Raw genomic sequence first — 21,172 nt, 5'->3', positions numbered from 1 at the left:
AAGATAAGAGGTACATTTGGAGTAACATTCAGAAGGTCGGCCTCTCGTTTAGTTGAATTTTTCTTTGTCATCCTCTTATTTTTCTTCTTAGCCTCCTGGTTACTAGATTTGAAACTTTCACCAAGTGAAGTAGAAGAGGAAGGTGAAGAAAGAGGGGAAGAAGGCGAGGGGTTAACCTTAGAATCGTCATGGCATGATTCAAATGAAGGAGATGGCAGGGCCAGAGTTGAGACACTCAGGACTACTAAAGTAAAAAATAACCAGACATTCTGAGATTCATTTTATCGAATTTTGCTCCAGTTATGACCAAAACTACTTTCTCCTAGAAAACCTCCATTAAAATTGGAGGAACTCTAGTTAACTTCACTAAACTTGGAGTTTCCGCCGAATTTAGAGGGTCCACCAAAACACCGCCAAATTAAACTGGAGGTTTAATTAATGTTAAACTGGATTAATTAAATATTATTTTGAGATTTTCACTAACACCACACATTTAAATGACACGATTAGGTTAACTGTTAGCCTTAACCCTTCGCTTCGTGGTAGTGGACACATGTTATGGTTTGGATTGGCGGTTAGTTACATTATCAACATGGTTATATAATTGTTTGCTTGATGGTTTCGTGAAGGCAAACACTTGTCGCAGTTACGGAGTGTTGGCCATTGGTCTAGTGGTTTTGTTACCGTTTGAGCTAATAGTTGGATAGCCGCAACCATTGCCACCAAGGAGCGTTCACATGGTAGGGCTATCCCTCCTAACCTCCAACCATAACACGTTATAACTTTAAATACATATGATATCCATTATATGTTAAGTTCCAATGTGTAATGTAACGGTATGTTGTGGGTAATGTGGGGGTGAGGCCACGGGTTTGACTCTTCCGACCTGCCCCATAATTTTTCCACTATTGTGCATCGATGACCGACCTTTGAGGAAGGAGATGTGGCAGCCTCTAGGCTTGCTACTTGTCCCCTCCTCATTGGTCCACCTCCAACGAATCAAAACTTGCCATGTCACCACCTACAAACCAACCACCATCTGACACTTGGTGAGCTATGATTGAGAGTTGACCATCCGTTGACCTTGCCTAGTCACCTACCACATTAGTAGTAAATACTGTTGACTATGCAGTGACTGTACACATTTCTTTTAAAAAAGTCTAATGTTTGCCAAAGCACAAAAACGCAATATATTCCTCATACCAACTTGGTTTTCGGTGAAATGAGTTGCGTTGGGATAGTTTTGCCAAGTCAGATGCATTCATTTAGGTTTCGAGCCATTCTGAGAACTTTTATTTTTGAGCTAAATATTGAGCACCTGATCACTAACTTTCCCATGTGCACACATTGTGAGTTGGATATTGGCTCATACAGATCCAAAAACCATTAATCTGAACAATGCTAGTAGACAAAGTCTTGCTTCTTTTCTAGCACTAGATTATCATCTCATGTACCATTTACCAAAGCCGAAATCACTCATGGATTCTTACTTCTATGCCTCCACCAACTACTTGAGCAAAAAGGACATTATCAAAAGCTGGGTGAGAGAACCAACAAAGTTCCGTTAGATACCTAGCAACAACTATAAGACAAAATATATCAAGAGGGCCTATCAACTCTAGATAGTTCTATGTTGCATAATCTATGGTCAACAAAGCTCTGAGACCTTCCCTCAAGGGTGGGAATTGTTACTAAACTAGGTTGTGAACAAAGGAAGAACATTCAACTGGTAAGACTTTTTGTCTTAATAACTGAAGATCCATGTAGTTAATGCCCTTAATCATCCCAAGGGAAAGAAACATATATTTTACATGTGTGCCTATCTACTGGATGTAATATACACTCACAATTCATTTCTTGACACGAATTGGACCTGGACACCAAGAGAGTCTACCGTGCACATCTACTGCAAGTTGCCTTCGAAGTGCGGCCATAGATGAGTAATGGAAAAGATGATTGATCACTTCCTCATTCCATTGTATAAGTTTATATTTGAGGAAGAACCACTTTTCATGTCACGTGGGGCAATGAAAGCAGTGTCAGAGATAACATATTGGATTACCTCGCCAGGTGGAACTTTCCTCAGAGTGTTTGGTGGACAAAAATCTCTGCATATTTTACCAAGGTATGTCACCGATAAGTTAGTCATGTAATAAGTTGTTTGCCATCTCTCCAAAGGGTTGTCAGCAATTTTGCATAGGAAGAAGACATCACCTTGGCCTGCTCCTCCTATGCATATCGGATTTTACGAAATCAAGAACTTAAAATTCATAGACACCGAAGGAAAGGCAATAGATAAATTCACATTCGGCTGTTTGTACTTCAATCCGTATTGTTATAGACATTTTTGTGCCTTACAGCATTGAGCATGAAATGTCCATAATCTAAGGGATCCAAAGTCCCTAAACATGTTGTTCCTACCCCTAGAGGAACAAGGCTAACAAACCACAGCAATTCACAAAAGTTCTCCACCAGAAACTGCTCAAAAACAAGTCAATTCAGGATCAATTCAATGGCTTCACTAGCTGTCTGCGCTGAATGTCAAAGCCAACACTGGCTACCTGCGCTGAATGTCAAAGCCAACACTGGCTACCTGCACTGAGCGAGAGTTGACATGTGGCAAGTTCATTCCACAAGGTGTCAAAACCTAGGAAGCTTCCAAAATCTTCCTCAATGACACTTGCCTCAGGGAATTCGACTATGATGAGTAAGAGGTTCCAAGTCTCCAAGTGGAAGCAAGAACCTCCAAGTGGAATCAAGAACTGACAGAGGGAGAGGACACTAGTCAGATCTCAAGCTGACTCATCCTCTCTCCAAACATCTATATATGGATCTCTCCTCCATGAGATCTAGAGGCTGGAATTTTGTTATTGCAAAGAATTGCTGTTGGTTTGAGATTGGAATCATTGGGTGCTTAATGCTTTGAAGGGAGGTGAAGATAGGAATTCCATTTTGCTGGGAAGGAGATGCTGGATTGGAGCCCTCTGGGTTGTATCTCTTCCTGAACCTTGTTATTCATCAATAAAGCTATCTTGGTTTCTCCTATATACTGATGTATCTTTGATGTATGATTGCATTAGTATGTTTAGTTTACTTCTAATCCTGAACTAGTTATGATTATGAATCTATGTCTTTGTGTAGTCTTCTTCTCTTGTAATCTTGCAGAGACCTGTTGAAGCTGGGCGAGCGAGAAGGCAAGTAGCTGGGAACTCCCGAAGAGAAGGAGAAACTGGATCGAGGGACAAACGGAAGACACCAGTTAGTCCATCCATCTCTCTTCATTCTTAATTCATAAAGGAAGAATACTAGAATAGCTGTCTCTGTTTGTTGCTAAGGCACTGTCACACCTTAGGTGGATAGGATCGTATTGCATAGGCATTTTTCCCCACAACAAATTGGCGACTCCGCTGGGGAGATTTGTTTTAGTCATTTTATTTGTGTCTCTATCATTGTTTGTTTCATAGACTCAACAGCAACAATCGAACTGCTTCTGCTATTCTCAGATGCAAAGTAGACAGTTGCTGCTTTGATCCAATCACTGGATTTGTCTATGATCTGAACAATGGACTCACAAACGATTTGATGATCCTTTGTGATAGATCTTAGTACCCCCTCAAAGCATCCCTTTGATTGCACCTTGCTTGTTGCTTTTATTTGGCCTGAAACAGTAGATTAATCAGCAATCTGTGACCCAGAACCCAGTGAGAAACTCTCGTTTCTCCTTCAGCGCGACCCCTGTGAAGGGATTCTACATTTCAACGCAGGTCCCGTGAAGGCCACCTGCGCTGAATGTCAAAACCCCTGTGTTGAGGTTGCGCTGATCCAGTTTGGCCTTGTGCAGCTGGGGTTCTCTGCTCTGTTTTGCCCTGTTTTGATCTCTGGTTTTTGTAGCCTGTAACCAGCATAGGTACCAGTCTGATAACTCCTTTTCTCTGCTTAAATTCCGCCTCCTTTTGTACAAAAAGACTGTGAGTGTTTTTATGTGTTTGTGGCGTCATTTACAGTTTTCCTTTGCATGAGTGAAATAATCATCCTGTAGCCCTTGATTCAGATCTGTTGATTGTGATCTTAGGAGAGAGTTCATTGGCTGTTTACAGTTGATTATACATTTGCTTTTGCTTATTGGTTTGAGTTTGTCTCTTTTAAGTGTCGAAACAAGTGTTCATTTCGAAAGTCATAAAGTGTTGTATTCTCTTCTACCCTTTCTGATTTCGAAAAAGTAAACTTGTTTGTATTTGTCATTTAAAAGCAAATTCAAAGTTGTACAAAAAGCTTTCTTTGTAGGCATCAATACTAAGAAAGCGGAAAACAAACACCTGCATTGTGCATTTGCATCTTGATAGTTTGCATGTTTGATTTAGGAAAAGTGCATTAGAGTGTGCTGATTGCTCTTTGAGAAAAGATGGTGTCTTTCTTTTCCCTTAGTAGCTAGGATTTTCAAAGTTGAAAAGATATAAAGCTTGCTTATCATCTTTAGACTGCATTTAGGAATTGTATCATACATCTCGTGGTGATCCAGAAAGGAAAACTTCTAAAAAGATCAACTTAAAATAAACTGAATGAACTTAACAACGCTTTGCAACATAACGCACAACATAGAGGTCTAGGCTAGAGACGTGTTCCGGTGTCGTAAAGCCTGGTGACTGTCGATCTCGTTGAAGGTGGGTGATTCCTCCTGAGGGACGATAGCGCCAGTACAGATTGTGCTCCCACGTACCGTCGCGTATATATTGGGAGACCCCTATAGGAATTTAACCTTTATCCTTAGGAAGCCGTGTCGGCCGCCCTACTGATCGCAATGCACTGAACACAACATTCAGGAAGATCGACCGCCCGTACCCTAAAAAGTATTCTGCGGTTTTGCGAAAAGTTTGGCACACCCTCTGCCTAGAACTCCAGAGCAGTTTCTTTTGGCCTTTTTCAGACTCTATAACAGAAAAAGTCCATCCGAGCATTTGTCACTTCGGGCTCGTTAAAACATCGAAGGAGACTAGAGTCATCTTTAGCTTTTTCTCGACTCTTTAAAAGTGAAAAATCAAGTTGTGTCTAAAGCGTCGTTAAAAATTTATTTTAAACGGAACAATCACCCTTTATTCCCGCGTTGATCTTTAGGTTGAAAAGATGGAGCACACCAACCAAGGAATTCCCCTTGGTGGAAATCCTAGTCCCGTCTCCTCTTGGGGAGATGTTGGTGCGCCCCACATGGCCACATTGTCGCTTCCAGGACTGACAATTGGCCTGCCGTTCTGGCTCTTTTCAACCAATGTCGTTCAGAACACCACGATTCCTGAACAGTCGAGTCAACAGTTAGACCAGACCAGAGTTACCCACCAGCCTTCTACTTCATATAATTCTTCCTCTCCTCCTTCCTCTTCGCTTAACGGAACTGGTAAAACAAAAAACCGAGTTCCTAAGGAGAAGAAGGAAAAGAAGAAGAAAGAGAAGAAGAAGAAGGAGCCAAAAGCGACTGGGGGCAAACAAGTGTCGTCTGACAAAAATCCACACACAGCACTGACCAGGCCTAAATCGCCATGTGTCATATGCAAGGGAGACCACTTCCACAGAGATTGTCCCTGCATCCCTCAGATACTAAGGGACTGGTCTCCCCGTTTGCACAATTCGGTGGCGTCAACCTCTGATAGCCATGTTGACAGCACACCGTCGACTAGTGGAAGTGAAGCCACAGGACAGAGAGGGAAAGCTAGATTTCCCTGCAAACTGTGTGAAGGTGATCATTCCATCCACCATTGTCCCTTCTTAGATGAGGCAAAAAGAGTTTTGGAAGATCGCTCGATTTTACGAGCGCAACTTCCTCCTGGATATCAAAAACTCCTGCCAAGTCCTTCACTAGTTGAGAACCCGGCCGGCCCGCTCAGGTGGTCAGCCGAAGCACCTATCATTGGAGATGAACCGTCTGAATCCATACCTGACGAAAGTCAAAAGGTTGAGGCGGCAGTTGACCCGGTTTTGCCTTCAGAGGCTCTATCTTCGAATGATACCATCACAGAGGAGAATAAAGACGACACCGTCCAAATTCTCTTCATCAACACTGACTTCGATGAACAAGGGGGTAATGCCCCCATTCCTTTATCGCAGGAAGGAAGTTCGTCAGAGCGATATCCGGCCGTCTATTCGGTCCCACCACCAAGCAACCTAGTTGTCTCGTTCGACTGGAACCAACTAGGCAGACCCTGGTTGCCAGCCAGTATACCATTCAGAATTATCGTTCAAATATATAGAATGGTAATGGCTGGCACTATTATTGATGAGGGGGCATCTGTGAGTATCCTTTCCTCTATTGCTTGGAAAGCGCTTGGTTCGCCAACGCTTTTGCCTGAAATGATAAATCTATCAGGCTTTGATAAAGGAACCAGTCGACCTTTAGGGATCCTCCCCAATGTGCCCATCACATTGAAAGGGAAGACCGTTCAAATGAATGTGATGGTCGTTCAAGGACCCTTGGATTATAACCTACTCCTTGGACGAGACTATATATATTGCATGGGAGCCATCGTCTCCTCACTCTTTAGAGTAATGTGTTTTCCGCACGAAGGAAGAGTGGTCAAGCTCGTGGACCAACTTTCATTTCCCGGATCACGCATCGCAAATAGTCATGTACCATCCCTAAATGGTCTATTCACGCAAGAAGTGTCTCAACCCACGGTCCGTCCTCCTGATGAGCGCGAGTAATCCGAGAGGATATGACTGGAACCCAGGGGGCATGCGTCCTGGTCTGCTTCGGCAGGGAAACTTTGGGTATAGAGTAGGTTTCCGTGGGAGAATGTGACTAGTCTGTACCCCGTCCGTCTAGGAAGAGGGGTTATTCTAGAATAAGATTCTTTTGTCAAAGTTATGTGAGTTGGCGGGCTACGTCGCTCACCTCTGTCTATTTCGGTAGACATTGCCGAGGAAGTGTTTTGTTTGAAATATTAACGAGACAATCTTTGGGTAACCTGAAAGAGGTAGGCCTCTCTCGGTGAAACAAATGTTTTGACGGAAATCAAGTAGAGGTAACCTTGAAATCATACTTTATGCCTGGGGGCATGCAAACCTTTTGGAGTGCAAGCAAGGGGCGGCTATTTATTTTTTAAATTTTTAGGTCCTCCCTTTAAACCTGTAGGTCTAACCCTTTAAACTCGTAGGATTAGTCGTTTCCGAACTTGCATAACGAAAGGATCCGGGCAAAGATTTGTGAGATGAAGCTCCATAAAAAATAGAATCTCAATGAGACACTCTTATCATATGACTGGGTTATTCGAGCAGTTTTAGCACACAGTTCATGCTCGTTAAAAAATAAACGCAAGATCCGAGCAGTTTTAACGCAGACTTCATGCTCGTTAAAAAATAAACATAAGCAATGAGCAAGTGTTTCCACCAGCGTTCAAGCTCATTTTAAAATAAAAAATGAACCACTACCCGGTAAATAACCACTGTGAATGTAACCTTATCAGCCATTAAAGCCTTGGTCGTGTTTACACCGTCACCTCCACTTTTCATTTGGCCGATCGTTCACCTCCATATGATTGTTTACCCATTTTGAGGAACAGCTGCGAAGAGTGATTTCACCTAGCCATCCTTGTGACACTGTCGTGATTGGAAAATTCCAACCTGTACCTGGAATCAGCTGCTAACCCTGTTTATCACTCGTTCCTCAAAAAGACGAGTCTTCTTTAAGCTCTTTTCATCTGACTCGTAAAATATGAAAATATTGTAGAGTCCTTGGCCTTCCAGCTCGTTAAAGGGACAGGAAGAGCTAGCCCTCCTCTAGATTTTAATCTTTTTGGACCTGAGGGATTATTGCACAAAAAGATCGAGCGCTTGTTTTGTTCGACTCGTTAAAACTATCGAAAAATCATCCCTTCTGTATTGTTTTATACTTTTTCGGACTTAAGGGATTAGATGACGAAAAAGGACTTTTGGAGTTAACTTTATGTACCTTTTCAGACTCTCTAAAAATGAAAAGGACCGAGTTATCTTTGTCGTTAGACTCGTTAAAATCATTGAATAGCGACAAACTTGTCTTTAGACGAGAACGAGTTTCACTATCGCTAGGCTCGTTAAAACATAGCGATGGGCTTGCCCGAAGGGCAGGTTATAGAACAAGCATATGTTATCCTCCTCAAGCTTGACAAAAATAAAGAGGTACTGGTCAGCAATGACTGGGGAAAAATTGGGAGAAACTCAAGAAAACTTTGATGGTAGCAAGTCGCTCTTGAACATGACACTTTTCCTCCGTACCACAATCGGGTTGGGTTGTTTCATTCACCGGTCACATCACCATGGTCTCGCCATACCATCCATATTTGGGGTAATGCTACCGATCCATCACATCAGTGTCGCCATATGTTCAAGAGAAGTCATTCAGAGAAGTCAACCGTGTCCCATCCACTGCCATACATTATCCTTCATCCTTTCATGACCGCCACCCTGAATCATATGTCACAGATCGTTTTCACCTCCATCAAAATCATTAGCTCCGTTCCGTGTCACTGATGTGGGATTCATTAAGGCCCTCCTTTGACGGATCGCTTCTTTTTGACATCAGCTCATTATCCAAGAAGTTGATCTAGGAACAACCCCTTCAGTACTTTGAAGCTTTCATGCCTCAGTGGAAAGTTTCTCACTTCCGGCGACAGGTATACATCAATGACCTTCGACCAAAATATTTTGCGTGGTGTTCGACGCCAAGTCCTTTATTCACACCACGTGAATTGTACTGCAGTACCTTGAGGGTCATTATCATTATCGGTGATTCCTCTCGCGCTTGTTAACGGTTTACCTCATTGACCGGTAATCAAGCGATGTCTTTCCATGTTCGACTTCAGAACATTTCTCACATGGATCGACTTGTACTTAGAGTGAAGATCGAATGAGTTTGAAGACCCCGGATCTAGTTTCATCCATCTGGGCTGCGATATATATTCAGGAAAGATAAAGACATTTGACATGTACATCATTGCAGCAGATGATCATCCTACCCAAAGGATGATAATTCCATCAAAATTATCAGTCTACCATCAGACGATTGTCTGTTCTATGTACAAAAAATGAATTTATAAAGCTGAGCATGGGAATGCCCGCCTCAGCTAGATCATGAAAGCAATATGAAAAATAATGTATTGTATTGTATCTTATTACAGGTCTCCTCCCAGCATTGGATGAACTTCGGATCCTCCTGGATAAAGCATTTCACCCGATAAACGGCCTCATACTTTAGGGGGCAACTGTTATAGACATTTTTGTGCCTTACAGCATTGAGCATGAAATGTCCATAATCTAAGGGATCCAAAGTCCCTAAACATGTTGTTCCTACCCCTAGAGGAACAAGGCTAACAAACCACATCAATTCACAGAAGTTCTCCACCAGAAACTGCTCAAAAACAAGTCAATTCAGGATCAATTCAGTGGCTCCACTAGCTGTCTGCGCTGAATGTCAAAGCCAACACTGGCTACCTGCGCTGAGCGAGAGTTGACATGTGGCAAGTTCATTCCACAAGGTGTCAAAACCCAGGAAGCTTCCAAAATCTTCCTCAGTGACACTTGCCTCAGGGAATTCGACTATGATGAGTAAGAGGTTCCAAATCTCCAAGTGGAAGCAAGAACCTCCAAGTGGAATCAAGAACTGACAGAGGGAGAGGACACTAGTCAGATCTCAAGCTGACTCATCCTCTCTCCAAACATCTATATATGGATCTCTCCTCCATGAGATCTAGAGGCTGGAATTTTGTTATTGCAAAGAATTGCTGTTGGTTTGAGATTGGAATCATTGGGTGCTTAATGCTTTGAAGGGAGGTGAAGATAGGAATTCCATTTTGCTGGGAAGGAGATGCTGGATTGGAGCCCTCTGGGTTGTATCTCTTCCTGAACCTTGTTATTCATCAATAAAGCTATCTTGGTTTCTCCTATATACTGATGTATCTTTGATGTATGATTGCATTAGTATGTTTAGTTTACTTCTAATCCTGAACTAGTTATGATTATGAATCTATGTCTTTGTGTAGTGTTCTTCTCTTGTAATCTTGCAGAGACCTGTTGAAGCTGGGCGAGCGAGAAGGCAAGTAGCTGGGAACTCCCGAAGAGAAGAGAAACTGGATCGAGGGACAAACAGAAGACACCGGTTAGTCCATCCATCTCTCTTCATTCTTAATTCATAAAGGAAGAATACTAGAATAGCTGTCTCTGTTTGTTGCTAAGGCACTGTCACACCTTAGGTGGATAGGATCGTCCTACATAGGCATTTTTCCCCACAACAGTATGATCCAAGGAATTTTTGTAAAGACCACTGTGCGAGGATTCATTGTCAGTGGCCAAGTGTGACCTTTCATAGACCTGAGGAGGAAGCATGGAAAATCTTTTATAATGCATCCAAGTCCTGCAAGTCAGTCAACTTCATAGGAACATCCTAGGTTACTCTGCAAAAGAAAAGCCCTCCAGAGGCAACACCAATGAAAATTTGAAACCTAGTGAGTGAGAAGGGCAAGAGGAAAGTTGCACACATTCCAGGGAGAGAAAATCCACAAGATGAAAGCAGATCTAATCATTCTTAAAGCAACCATAACAATAGAGAAGAAAAGGAAACAATGGATGTAGGAAGTAGAATATAAGCAGAGGGAATAACAAGAGTAGAGGAGACTGGAGGAATAAATGCAGAAGTAAGAAGAAGAATAAAGGCAAAGATTAGAAGAAGAAGAAGCCACACTGAGATAGTATGAATAACAAGAGCAGAACCAACATCTAGAGGAGGAGATAAAACAGATGCAGGAAAAGGAGCTTGCTTAAGATATTAAGGAGTGGATCAAGAACCAATACTTGGAGTTGGAACCATAGAATTTAAACCAATATGTTGAACTAATGCTAACCACTCAGCAGGTTACCATTTAGTCTCCCCCTCCTCCTCTAACAGAACTAGCTCCAAGTGAGGAAGAGGAAATTGTTCCTCTTGATGAGGGTCTAGTCATGGACATGTACAATATGACTTGCAATGAGCTTCGAAAGAAGATTGTACAAGGAAGAAACATTTTCCAGGTGATCTTGCATCTCATGCATTCATTAGAAAAAGGGCTATTGTGACAGACAATAGCATGAATCCAAATTCCATTATCACAACCAACTTAGCCTTCGACAAAGCTAAAAATTCAAACATGGAGTATTTAATGGCCTAGAACAAACAATTGGAAAAATTACAGGTTGGAAAAGAAGTTGAATAGAAAACATATGCAAGATAAGGATCTCACTCAAGAGATTGAGGAGTTGATCAAGATCTAAGAAATAGAGATAGAACTAGAGTAGTTGAACCAAGATGTTGACCTGATTTCGAGCACTCATTAGGTCACCATTCAATCTCCCCCTGCTCCTCTGATAGAGCTAGCTCCAAGTGAGGAAGAGGAAATTGTTCCTCTGATGATGGTCCGATCATGGAAATGTACAATCTGACTTAGGACGAGCTTCAAAATAAGATTGTACAAGCAAGGAAGAAACATTTTCTGAACAATCTTGCATCTCATGCATTCATTAGAGAAAGGGTGATTGTGATAGAACACCAGAAGGAATTCAAATGCCATTTCCACAACCAACTTGGCCTTTGCCAGAGCTATAGAGTCAAACACAAAGTATATAATGGCCGAGAACAAATAGTTGGCAAAGAACTTATAGGCTACAAGGAAAGAAGTTTAATAGCTCCAAGTAGAGGTTCAAAATGCGGCTCCCATGCAAGTAGCTGGAAGAACTGAAGACAACCATACTAGGTGAAATATCGACATTGGTTGAAATAATGCAGAGCTTGTATGAAGAACTTGTCTTCATGCATAAAGAAGTTGTCTTCTTGCAAGGAATGAAACAAAAGTGTAAGGATAACACTAAAGCTCTTAAGGCTATCTATACAACCATTGTTGTCATGCATGAATTTTTTCTTATAAGCCATTTTCTCACATTCGATCAGTGAGCCTCCTAATGGGATCAATCAACATCCTATTCCCCCTTGTCACCATCTTGCATAAATACCTAAACATGTACCTTTCATTTCCCAAATTTTGAGCCCTAAACTGCTTCATCTGACCCAGTTTAAGGACCAATCTCTTTGTAATCCTACTTGGGGTGCATTCACCAGCAAGTTGCTCCACTGTGGCTTGTGTTGTTCACTAGCAGGTTTCTCCCCTTTCCACCTGCGTTGGTTCTAGAAATCCAAGAGAATGATTGGGAATCTAGAAGTTTCACCTTCCAGGAGTTTCCAGAAGTTGTTAAAACTACTTACCTTGGATAAATCATGAAATCATATCCATCCCTACATTGGAGTTTTCACCACTTATCCTTTGATCCTATCCCTCCATAAAAGGTGGATCTTTTACCCCATAATGGTAAATGGATAAGAATTCATGAAATACCTCTCCTTCCTATATAGTTAACTCATTCCACAAGCACCTGGTTAGTTTTGGGGTTGGCGTTTGGAGAATAAGTTTTCCCTTATGGTACTATAGTGAGTGGTCATCATTCCATGCATTTAGGGTGATTGGAGGTGCTTATTTTGACAAGGATAGGACAAGTCAACAACTTGGAGGAGATCTTCTACAAGGTCAATTGCTACTTATGGTTGTAATCTCCTTCCATTTATAGTAATGAAATGACTTCACTCTTTTCCTATATGTGATGTTGTTTCACTTATTTCAATACCATGTTGATCCATTGAATGAAGTACTTAGATGATATTGCATACATCTCGTAGTTTCTTGGCTTGCGTTATCTAACTGTGAAGGTTTTAATTTTGGAAATTGGAGCTAGGATTGGAGCTTCCAAGCTGTAGAAGGAGAGAAGTGTGTGAATGATTCCAAGTAGGCCTCACTCCATCATCTATTTACTTTAAGGAAAAACATTTTATTCCTTGTCTCTATGTTATTCTAGGTTAGCCATCGAACTAGGGGAGATACTTTTGTCCACAATTGTAGATCCCGTATAAAAAATTGGCGACTCCATTGGGGAGAGAAGCATTCCCTTGGTGGTATCTTTGTCCATCGTGTTTGATTACCTCCTTTAAATACCTTTGTTGTATCATCTAACCAAGAACAAACCTAGGAAGTGATTTCATTGAGATGCTTTTTCAATTTTTGTGTCAGAATCCTCTTTCCCAAGCCCAACACACCCCCTGTGCCTTTGACAGAGTGTTGCATGTCACCATGCCCACTTTGTACCAGTATTGCAATGCACTAGTGCCTCTTTTGCACCAGCGTTAGCCCTTGTTTTTGTATAAATTTTTCCTTGGTTTTTGAGCCTCTCTTTGGTCAACCTACTTCCATCTGAACTTACCTGAGTCTTGGGTGTCATGTGGTCTCTCTAAAGCCTCCGTTTGGTTTGCATTTGTGTTGTTCCTTTGGTAAGAATTGGTTTTGATTTTCTTTTTTATTATCATTTGGTCACTTGAAAACTGCTTCGTTTGATCATTGATTGCTTGTATGAATTGTTGTTCTAGTCTTCATTATGAAAAGTGAAATTGAATTGGTAATTCAACATTTGCATCTTATTTTTCTTCATTTCAAAAATTAAATGCAGTGAAAAGAAAAAATATTTCATTTGCATCTAGGGTTTTTTGTGTGAAATTGGAATTCCCTAGTGTGGAATTGAATATTTTTTCTTTCATTTTTGAAAAACAATTCCCCCCCTCAATCACTGGGGGGGTTGAATTGTGTATGAGCGTCAATCATATGAGTGACATCTCTTTTGATTTTTGGAATTTTCACCCAATTTAAGTTTGAGTCCTCTGTTCATGAAATCCAAGATTACATTTGATTTCATTGGAATCCACTTGTGTTTGTTTTGAAGAATTCTCTTGCATAGATCACATTTGCATAGTTAGAATTCTAATTTTCACAATTGGAAAGGAAATTGTGCATATATTACATTTGCATAGTTTTTAGGGGAATAATGCATAGATTACATTGCATGGTTTGACATCTTTTAATGCTTTGAATTGAATTGGAATAGTGAAATTTAAAGATCTAGTTAGGAAGCTATTAGGGAAACCCTCTGATGGGAATCTTGGTCCTTTTCCTTCTTTTGGAAATATTGGTGCTCCCTTTATGGCAACATTGTCCCTCCCAGAATTTATCATTGGTTTTCCAGTTTGGTTGTTTTTGACCCCTATTGTTTTGAATATCCAAACTGCTTCTCAACCTGGTTCTCCTCCACCTAAACAACATCAAACCTCATATTGATCCTAAAGTTGATCCTTTTCCTTCTTCACCTATTTTTCTTCATCCCTTTCTTCCTCTTTGCCTAGTGAAAGTCTTGTTTATAGTAACCAGGGAGCTAAGAAGAGGAAGAAGCACAATAAGTAGGGGGTCAACCAAGCAACCATTTCTACAGACACAACTAGTATGACAAAGTATTACAATCATCCTTACGAAGTTAAACTCCCTTGCATGTTATGTAAGGGTGACCACCTTCTTAGAGATTGTCCTGGTGTTGTCGCTCTGAGAGACAACCTTGGATTGCTTACAAGACTAGTGCCTGGGCACATCTAGATTTTGTGTGTCTCGTATAATCCTCAAGAAATTCAAGACATTCATATATATATATATATATATATATATATATATATATATATATATATATATATATATATATATATATATATACTATATATATATATATATATATATATATATATATATATATATATATCTATATATATATATGGAATGGGTTGGTTCATTCATCCAAAAGGTATAAGTCATGTTTTTCTGGTGCTTCTTCACATATGCAATTCATAGAAATATGTCCATAAAATGGTGGAGGTCGAGTAGTTCAAGGACTTACAGTTTAATAAGATTTTATAGAGCAATGAGAGAGGATAAGAAGAAAGAGAAACTCATCACATAGAGCATGAATTATTAAGAACTTCTACACTTATTTGAGTTACGGGTAGATATAATGGACAAAAGAGAGACTGAATGCTATGATTCATGTAGCGTAATTTTAAAGATAATATCTTAATAACCCATGTAGGCACTTGCATTAATAATTCAATACAAATGAATCTGTGAGGAAGTATGAAATATTTATAGCAGCTACGATTGCATGAATTCAGAGAAGAAACATGAACATAATGGGTTTTAATAGAGGGATAACATACTGCAATACTCGAAAGGGGAATCACCACCATTTACTTGATATTCTGAAAGATCTATATTATAAAGTCATATAGTCTAAAAATAACATGTAGTGTTTTCTTTAGGATTTATAAACCTTTATAAAGTGTCACATCCCCCTATTTATCTGGAGATGGGAGCGTTTGAACATGCATTACAAAAAAAATATCTTTAGCCGAGTCTCAACTGTCAAACCGATTAGCTGTCTCGGCCAGGATAGACTTTGTGGCCCAAAATCATTACAAAATATTAATTTCCTCATTAAAGGGCAACCCATTATAGGATAACAAGTCAGTTGACAATGAGACGAACATGTTAATAAAATATCTTTGTGCCCATCCCTGTGATCGCAACTACTTCAAGTTGAATTTTTCTCATGGTCTAGCCCCCTGTGTTACTCAGCAGACTCCCATCACTTCTGCCTTTACTACTTGAAACATTCGTCCTTTAATGTTGGGATTGGGTGCTATCAATTTCATCCCAAAATACTAAAGTAGAGGACCCCTGGGCAGTACTTCATCTTCCCTCTATACGGAGGCACCATGCTAGATAACCAAGTCCTCCCAAGCTACTAGATAATCAGCGTCGACCCAGATTTCATGTCACAAGGGGCACTACTTTGTCGTGGAGTTCCCACATCTGGATTTTCCAGTAAAAGAATTTATAGGACGAGGCCTTCAAACCCGCGCCAGTCCCTTTTGCTTCATGTGACCGAGGGCTATGACCAGGTGTTTATTCCTTGGGTGATAGGGCCTTTGGACTCCCCTCCAGGGGTTTGTTTCCTTTGTTACGTAGAATCCCACACCTTGGTGGTTTATAATTCTTGCCTTTGATATCTCCCCTTGACCCTTGCGATCACCGATCTGCAGGATTGGGCCCACCTGGGGTATCACAATCATAATATGATAGAGAGGGCCTTTTTACCTCCTTTCATCGCGCTGGCATATTTATCTAGATGTGAGACTTCAAGAAAGCAGGATGCATAAACTATCACATCTGGGAGGGTCTTTCACATATCGCAATCGCAAGTCAGAAGGGACTTCATTGGAGGAGGGCATTCAATTGTTCGATCGTCGATCTGAGGGATTGACCCCTTTAGTGCCTGGCCCTTTGTTCTTCGGACCTCCATGTGTTTGTGGGCTAGCCCCCTTATCGGAGCCTCTTTACCGCAAATCACAATCGAAGGCTTTTAATTGGAGTTGTGACCTTTTACCTTCGTCGATTACCGATTTGCGGGATTGATGATGTCATTAGTGCCATGTAGCACTTCCTGAGTGGTGACACATGTTGCCCAGATATTGGTGGGCTCCAGTATTGTAGCAATAATGCTACAACTCCTCAAACTCCCTTCTTTAATTTTATCAACCCGGTAGTTCGTAACAAACTTGGAAGCGATGGTGCTGTATGCACAAGTACTAGCTCTTGCCACAGCTGTCACTTGGTCAGCTGGCACAAGTCCACTAGGAGCTTAAGCCAACTTCTATGAGCTCTTAGAAGAAGATTTTTAATTTATGGATGAAAGCTAACTCGAAGGAAGCTAATCTAATTGCAAAAAGAAACTGAAAGCCAAAAAGAAACGCAAACCCTAGCGAACCCTAATTCTACCAGCTAGTCCTACTGACGCAAAGGAGAGCATGCAAAATACTGAAAGAGATTCCATTACTTCTATGAAGGTAAAATACATGTGTCTAGACTACCACTATCTGAAGAAAACATCTTTTCGTATTTTTGATTAAGTTGTTATAATTATCATGCATGTGCTTTTAACTGGTTTTTCACTGTGCAGAGGTGGATCAAGGAGGAGAAATGCTTGGGAAAGGTTGGGAAGGTTCATAGAGGGTCTAAGGGGTCCCTAACACCCTTCTAGAGAGTCTCACAAAGTTTGGCTGCCAAGAAACCGTGTTTATGAGCTTCTACAGGAAGTCTGTAGGGGTTCTACAGGATGTTCAGGATTTCTACAGGATGTTCTGTAATTCTTCTACAGGATGTTTCGAAATGGGATTTTGGAGCATGGATGGAGGGAGAAAGATGGAGGAATGAGTATGGAGGTGAAATATGGGTGTGAAGAGTTCCAGGACTTGGGGAATGGAGTTGAGGAGAAGGTGTAGATGGTGAGATTTGTTCAAGGAGGGATGAGATGATGTTGCACAAGAAGATGAGAATCATGGCAAAGTAAGCGAATGAGGTAAATGTAAGGTAAGGGTTCTGAGTGAGGGATGAAACAGGTAGGTTGGATGGGGTATGTGCAGGTAAGGAAGGGTAATAGGTACTCTGCAAGTGGTATTTCAAACTGAACACACAAACACTTATAAAACCTATGACCTAGTTACTTTACTCTATTCTGACCTAAGTAACAACAAAAGGAAATGAACAGCAGTTTATTCGATATGAAATGCATGAACTAACTTATGCCACTAAGAAATCATCAACTGAAGCATTTAAATACTACTAATATCAACATCTACAAAAGAGGATTCCAACACTAAGAATTGCATGGCAAAGCAAAACAATGTTTTTGTTGGCAGCAAAGTCACATTGGTCCCAGCTCATGATTCCACTGAGGGGGAGGTGAGATCCAAGGTGTTTGGTAGCCTTTTTCTTGTTATTATCCTACCAATCTATTCTAACCATGAGAAGCTACTTTAACCATCAAAAGAAATCTAAATAACAAAGCAAGATTTAAATACAAATAGCAGATTTTATTCTAAGAATGCAACAAAGACACATAAAGGTAAACAAAGGAGGTACTGGGCACTTGAGATGGGCCCAACCCCAAGAGCTACAGCCTCCTAAGAGAGATTTAGAGCTGGTGCAAAGCTGGATTCATCTTTATTGATCAAGAAATGAAGAGTTACATCAAAACTGTCCACAAGGAGAACTTGAAAAATGAGCTGACAGCAAAACTAATCTATTGCCTAAAAATCAAATTACAAAATGACTACAACAAGATTATGAAATGACTAACTACCAGCTACGAAATGACTAACCACTAGCTACAAAATGACTAACCACTAGCTAACCAAAATGAGGCCCTAAGCCTTCTTATTTATACAAATTGAGAACCCCAACAGTCCTCCTAAACTTTAGGGACTCGGCTGCCCAAGACTTGTAGTTAACAGCAGTCCTACTTGACTTGCTTGGCTGCCCTTGTGCTGATTGATTTGGTGGCCTTTGAACTCCGAGCTGATGGTGGATAGTTCGAGGTAAGGGCCCATAAATGAAGGGGACACCTTCCTACAAATCCTCTCCCTTGTTCTCCCACGAATTTGGCTGCCTAGTGCTCATTAAGACCTTCAATTTTGTCTCCAAGTTGACCAAAAAGGCTACACAAAGCACCCATTAGACTTGTTGGCATAATGACTAACCAAATTCACTCTATTAGCATAAATATAATAAAAAACATGCAATAAACTAATGAGAATGGTGGATTAAGTCAAATTAGGAGGTTGAATGAGCCCAAATAATTATCCATTTTTTGGGCTCATCATCACCCCCCTACTGAAAGTGTTGCTCATCCTCTGAGCAACCAATCTCTCTCCTCATCTTTGATGGCCCTGGTGGCCTCCTTGTCATGCCAAGCTTCTGAAGTGATGTCCTGTTCTCTGTCATGAAACCATGCTTCTTTGCTTCTTCCCACTACTTGCTCCTTTTGCTAAAGAATTCTCAGCTTTGGTATGATTGTGCAAGTATATTCAACCTGATGGTAGGAAGGGTGGCGAAAGGAGATGAAACCAGTGGAGGATGGAAGAAAAGAGTGGTTGCATGTCTCCTCAACAGTCTTCAAGCTTCAAATCCCTCTCCATAATTGATTCTAGCCTACCCAAAGGCTTCTACAAGATGTTTCTGGTAAAAATACAGAACTTCCTGTAGAAAGTCCTGTAGCTGAGTTTTGGATTCCTGTAGAAACAGACAGCACCACTGTATCCTGCTTGGATGTGGGTGATTTTCCTTTCAGCTTGGCTGTGGCTACCTTAGAGGTGCCCTCACTGACGTGGACTTTTTCAATCCTTTCCATTCTACTCTGTAGTCTTTTCTCCCTGGGTGTTAGTGTGGTTTTGTCCCCCTCTGTTTTGGCAGCTTGGTTTAATGCCAATGTTCCAATCACTGATGTTGTTGGATACATCTGTAGGGTTGTGCTTTTCTGGGCTTGTCACCAACTTGTCATCATTTGCCTTGCTCCATAGTACAATATACAGTCCTGCTATTACTAGAATTGCTCTCAGCAGACTTCCCAGATAATATTTCAATTGAAGGATTAGCTGTTCCAACACTGCAACAATTATGGTTGAAGTTGGATTGAACATTGCAGCAAAGACAGGTCCCTTCAGACGGATACAGTAAGTCTGTACAAAGAAGGCAAATGCAAAGCATAATACTCCCTGCATATTATGGGCCAATATGATCAATGACGATGTTAATAATTTCTGCACATTATTAAAACGAAGATGCTGTGCTCACAAAGTATATGATGCTGAGAAGCTGAATGTCCCACTTTAGCCTCCAAGCAAAGGCCTTTGGCTCAAAAATTAAAGCCACCACAGTGCACTGTAGAGTTCCTTGCAGCATCGTGAGAGCTGTTAATGAAATTTCTGCTGGATATTTCTTAACAACTGGAGCCTGAAAGGTAAGCCATCCAGACCAAAATAAACAGCCGGCAAACAGCATCAGTGCTCCAAACAGCCATGTGTTATGAAGAACCCTATTGAGCCTAATGAGAACAGGGCCCTTGTAGAAGGTCATAATCATTGCACCACCCACACATATAATGGTTCCTACAACTTTGGCTTGGCCATATTTACTCCTGATATCAACTTTCTCCAGTCTAAAAGCTGTGGCCATCCCAAACGTGACAACAGGAACCAGGTTTGACGTTGTAGAAGCAAATGTAGCGGAGGTGTAATCTAGGCCAGCAAAGTAGAAATTCTGAAATAGAGTGGTCTTACCCAGCCAGTGCAAGCACAAAGATCTGCCAGAAGATGGCACAGGTCTTTGCAGGGCGTTGGTTTCTTTCAAGAAAAAAACAAAAGGAGAAATAACTACTGTAGCAACAGCCAGGGTGTAAGCTACGAAAACAAAATGACTCATTCCTTCATCCAGAGCAACTCTGGTAATGATATTCATGCCGGCCAGGTAGACTTGAACTGCAATCTCAGCGAAGAATGTTGCAAATGCAAATTAATCAGCGAATGGTGAGAGCATTTCAAGGATGAGTTCGATTGGCTGTTTATGGAGGCTTCCACTGATGGAGGGTGAGCTGGCTAAGTGCACGTTGGCCCCATGCAAACCATTGGTCCCCACTGTAGTGTAATTATGAATTGTAGTTCTCAGCCTGTATTCACTTCCATCAATTACGTTGGATTTTAAACAACCACCACTACCTGTTTTCAATTTTCTTCTTGAGATGGCTGAGCACACGTGTTGATTTCCCCGACTGAGTGCTGTTCGAACTAGACGAGGGTGGCCAGTTAGCTGGCCACCGATTTTTTAATCCCAACCATCTCATTGCTCATGCTGTTTACGAATTACATTCATGCAAATAGAGGAACGAGTTTAGTCACGTACCTGCAAGTCGTGTGTGGTTGCTGTGAAGTGCTGAGATCCTTCATTTTCTGCATGCATTTGTTTTTGTGATTGCATGTGGCTTGGCTGCTGATTTTTTTGGTTGTTTTCTCTTGTGCAGGTGTCCTCTGGCCAGATCTAAGCTCCAGGCATTTGTTTCCACGTTCAAATCTGCACGTTCAAGCTACTGCTGCTGAATTTTCATCGGGCCAGAACTTATTTTCGCCATTGCTCCCAAACGGTAAATCGGATCGATTTGAAACTTGCTGAGCACGTTCCTATCATCATGATGCACCTCCAATAGCAAAATCGTGATCAATGGATGCACGGATTTCGAGAAAAATGGAAAATGGCTGAAGATTTCAGAGATCGATTTCTCAGAAACCGTGCATCGAAATCGGCTGAAACTGCTTGGGTAGGTTACCATCATTCATATGCATATCCCCATGAAACAGGTTTTGAAACGGATGCACGGA

The 21,172-nt window shown here is 41.1% G+C and overlaps 1 pseudogene; it reads right to left on the bottom strand.

Moving 5' to 3' along the window:
• The window catches only part of LOC149235743 (WAT1-related protein At2g39510-like), a 124,024-nt pseudogene extending 103,268 nt beyond the window's left edge, over nt 1-20,756 (bottom strand).
• Between the last annotated feature and the right edge of the window lie 416 nt (nt 20,757-21,172).

This window comes from Pinus tabuliformis, chromosome 8 (assembly GCF_031772625.1).
Source record: "Pinus tabuliformis cultivar Carrire ecotype Pingquan chromosome 8, CPIR1, whole genome shotgun sequence".
Lineage (NCBI taxonomy): Eukaryota > Viridiplantae > Streptophyta > Pinopsida > Pinales > Pinaceae > Pinus > Pinus tabuliformis.
Note: the sequence above shows the minus strand (reverse complement) of the source record. Positions and strands in the feature narration are given on the sequence as shown.